Genomic DNA, 4,817 nt, shown 5'->3' with positions numbered 1-4,817 from the left:
GAAAAATTATGATTGGTTGAATGCGGTTTGCACGGTTTGTACAAATTGAGTGGTTTGCATTTGATCGCTCCCCTATATATATATATACCAAAGTTAGTATATATGGTGCATACGGTTTGAACCGTAGTTTAATTATTCAAGACCGTAAACAACACCACACCGCAAGTGTAGTTTGATGAATACACAACTAGCAAACTAGCATTATAAATGTCTAAACCACATGAGGCAAAACAGTGCGATACGATGTGGACAGTTTGTGTAATTTAGTTGTTTGGATGAAAACCCCACCCCTAGTGTGTTCACGTGCTATCCCCATCCAACTATTCATATCTATGTCACCTTTATTTTTCATTTTAAAACAATTTAACAAATACTTTTCTTCAAAAATACTTTTCTTAATTCATTTAACAATTAACTGCTCCAAGGGATCGTATATCAAACTTTTATTCGGTAAGTGTTTACTGTCATATTGTATATCATTTGGCCTTAACGATAATCATGACAAGAACCGAGAATCTTACTTTGTAAGATGCATAGCAATGAACAAGAATCTTATTCGGTGAGTGAGGGAAAAGACTTTTACTCGGTAAGTACTTACTAGGTAAAAGATGCTTACCACACAATCTATTTTAATGTCCGAGAATGTTACTCGACAAAGTATGTGAGGGTGATGACTCTGCGATAAGCACTTATCCAGTAAACATTTGGTAAAGGGACCTTAAACATAAGAGCACCCAAACTATGTTTCTACATCACCACTCAAAATACTTCCCTCGATAACTCTTCTGATCGGAAGCATCAGCAAGTTTTGTCGTTTGGCACATTTTTCAGGATAGATTCCAAACTTCAATATCTTGTTGTGGACTTCTCTTAATGCACACTTGTATACTCTAAAAGTCTCAAAACACTTGAAAGATAAACTCGTTTATATTAAGAAACTGACTTTTTTAATTATAATACTGTAAAATGTAAATTCAGATCAAAACAATAAAGACATTTGTATTGTAAAATCATAGAAATTGATATTGAAGTATCCGGTGGTTTAACTTGACCCGGTAGGGTACTTGGTTAATCAGACTTTGTTAGGTCGGGGTTCCTCAAATAACTGGACTCAAGTCTAGGGTTAGAATACATCGTCTCTATATGTTAGCAATGAGGTGGGGACAAAGACTATATTTACCAATGCCACCTTGACCTCACATGTGAACATGCATATTCATATAGTGTAGTTTCATAAATGAAACGCTAAAGAATATTTTGTTTGTGTAAAAACCACGAAAATGTGTTATTCATGAACACACACTCATACTCGCACACAAGAATAGAACACGTGAAACAATATGAAACATAGCTTAAAAATAAACTCATTGGATGGTTTTGGTTGGTTTTCATGGGTTCGGTTTTCATATGTGTTGTTTCATCTATGAAAAAAACACATAAAACTGGTGTTCACAGTTTCTAATTTATACATGTTTTCTATATGATTTGTTCTATATATATATATAGATAGATAGATAGATAGATAGATAGATAGATAGATAGAGAGAGAGAGAGAGAGATAGAGAGAGAGAGAGAGAGAGGATGAGGAGGAGGAGGAAGGAGGTTCAAACGAGAATAATGTCAAAATAGTCAAACACAAGAACGGCCAAATCGCATATGATTTTACACTGAAATCATGCGATTAAAGAACATGGTCAACGCAGGGGTGTGCGAACGTCGTACGTCGTGGATTGCGACCTAGGTTAAGCTAATCACATGTGAATTTACTCACGATTTTAGTGTAAAATTACATGTGATTAGGCTGTTCTCGTGTTTTCTTATTTGGTCATTATTCTCGTTTGAACCTGACCCCATATACACACACATGCACACATATATAATCAACTTTGTTCATCTTTTTTCGGTCCCCGATGCTGCCTTTCATCAGTAGCTAAAACCAAGGTCGGGTATGTACTTCAAAAAAAACTTGTCTAAAACCTCCTGGAACTTCTTCATAGTGGCTCTCTTCCATGCCTCATTTTATAGGGGATCTATGAGAGTTCTTTCTTGAATCCGAAAGAGAGTACTTAGGTTCTCCCAATAACTAAAAAGTGTAGCATGCATGAATCTCACTGGTAGTCGAATTACTTCTCCCTAGGTCTATTGTTATTTTTATACTATTCATTCCATTGTCAACTATGACCATTGGTCCCCTACTGTTTTGCACAATTCGTGGATTATACACAGTGATCTCTCATCATTCTCGTACTTTTTATTTAGATTTTGAGCAAGACACAAAACCCACTTTCTTGATCTTAAAGTACATAAATGTGGTAGTCAAGAAAGAATGCATACTCGATTTATCATATCACAATATAAGTAAATGTAGTTTGAATTTTAACTAAAATAGATACATTTTGACTTAACTGGAATTTATAAACTACAGAAATATATTCAGACAGAATTAGGGTCTACAGTTATCCCTTCCTTTCGAAGAAAGGATTTGTAATGGAAGAATTCTTGATTTAAAACCTAATCAACTACTGATATACTTAATTAGTCATGTTAGTTGTCCATTCAAATTATAAATTATAAATTATAAATTATAATACCATACATTACTAGTAACTTGAATAACCATTACTCTAATTTCATTGAAAATGTTATTCTCTTTTTATTTATTTGTAATCAAATAATTAAATAAATATTTTAAATATTTTTTTAATAATTATATATTTATTTCCTCAATACGTACGTTATCAATATTTCAATCATTAATTTTCATTCGAACAACTAAAAGAACACTCTAGAGACTGTCTTCGATTCTTTACCTGTGTAGCAGTCTCATTCTCTCGCACTCGCAAATCCATTTCTTCTATAAGAGAATTGGATCCCGACCCGTGAATGCCAAGGAGTAGAAGGCACTTTGATGCTCAGTGGGAATAAAGATGTTCCAGATCAATTTAGCGCTATTCCGCGGTGGGGATTGTAACTTTTTATAAAATCCCCATTTGAGAGTAGACTACCAACCCGAAATAAGCTACCTTACATTTCCATGTGCTTTAAAATATTTATTATGATCTAAAGTCATAATATTCAATTATTTATCATATAACATTAAATAAATGCACAGCCTTTTAAGTACAATGGAGGAGGTAGAAAACATTAAAAGAATTACAAAGTAATTATAGTTTTTTGTTTAATAGATGCATCTAGGGCTGTAAATGAACCGAACGAATACGAATAGAGGCTTGTTCATATTCGTTCGTTTAACTTAACCGAACAAACAAACGAACGGTAAACGAACGAAAATATCTGTGTTCGTATTCTTTCGTTTAGAAACCAGGTGTGTTCGTGTTCGTTTATGTTCGTTTATGTTCGTTCGTTAACATGCTAAACGAACGTAAACGAACGAACATAAACGAACGGGCTAAACGAACATAAATAAATATTATTTAAATTCAAAGTAAATAAACAAAAGATTGTATAATAAATTTAATATATAAATGGACGAATATAAACGAACGGTAAATGAATGAACGTTCACGAACATAAATGAATGAACAAGACTATTGTTCATGTTCGTTCGTTTAACTAAACGAACAAAAAAAATTGTTCATGTCCGTTCATTTATTAAATAAACGAACTTCCCGCCGAACGGTTCGACGAACGGTTCGCTGAACGTTCGATTCGTTTACAGCGCTAGACGCATGGGAGCAATTTTATACTAAAATTCTTTAATTTTTTTTATTAATTGCATGTTTGTCCATATCAGAATTCATCACTAGTATGACTCACTCACTATTTCGTGATAAAATTCTAATTATTTATGTTTATAAAATATTTTAAATCGACATGTTCTTAACATTATGTAATTTATATTTATATTTATATTTTATGGATAACGATTTGCAATTTATTAAATTTAAACCGGGTATTTTATATATTGATATCCAAACATATGGCAAAAAGAAGATTAAAAATACCGCCCCCATTAACTTGGTTTGCTTATTTTTTTCAATAATAATTAGAGTTAATTACCTTTTGTGTGTAGTTCGGTTGATAAATAGGTGGAACGACTTTATCCAAATATAAAACATGCCTGAAGTTCGACTCATGCCTGTTGGTGATTTGTATCACTAATATCATTTAAGTGTAATGAGTTTAATTTGTTGACCAATGTATTATGATAAATATTGAACAAGTAAGGAAAGTGCGGAGTGCATATTTGTTTGAGTTTATTTTGATTTACCCCTAAACGACGGGGGTTCGGGGGGCAGCGCCTCCGGTGGCGGGGTCTAAGGGGTAGAGCCCCTGGCTGGGGTCGAATTTAAAATGCTTTGTGAAAAATGCTTCAAAAATCCGAATTTAAAATTTTAAACCCGGTTTTTGGCCCGGTTTTTAAACCCGATTTAGGGTTCAAAAACTGCCGGTTTTGACAGTTTTCGTATTCAATTTCGAATTTGTCATTTTGATGTTGAAGAGGTACACAGATTCATAACAATCGATTCGTTATTCGAAAACCACTGATTTTATTCGATTGAAATTTCGATTGTACTATCGAAATACTTCAATTTGAAAGTGTTACACGGCTTTCAGTGGAATCCAAACAATCGAAAACCCGAATTTCTAACAATGTCCCCGCTAGCCTTGGCTGCTGAAATGCCCTCCATTGATGTTCTTGGAGATGGATTTCTTGTGTGACAGTTAAGATTGCCAGTAATCAATTTTTTTAATAAATAATAAAGTTTGTTCATGTTGAAAAAAATTTTGTTTCGATTTTACTTTGAATATGATGGTTAGCCCTAATGATCATCACCTCGCTTTCTTAAATGCAC

Source organism: Cynara cardunculus (assembly GCF_001531365.2).
Source record: "Cynara cardunculus var. scolymus isolate 2C chromosome LG 5, CcrdV1, whole genome shotgun sequence".
Classification (NCBI taxonomy): domain Eukaryota; kingdom Viridiplantae; phylum Streptophyta; class Magnoliopsida; order Asterales; family Asteraceae; genus Cynara; species Cynara cardunculus.
Note: the sequence above shows the minus strand (reverse complement) of the source record.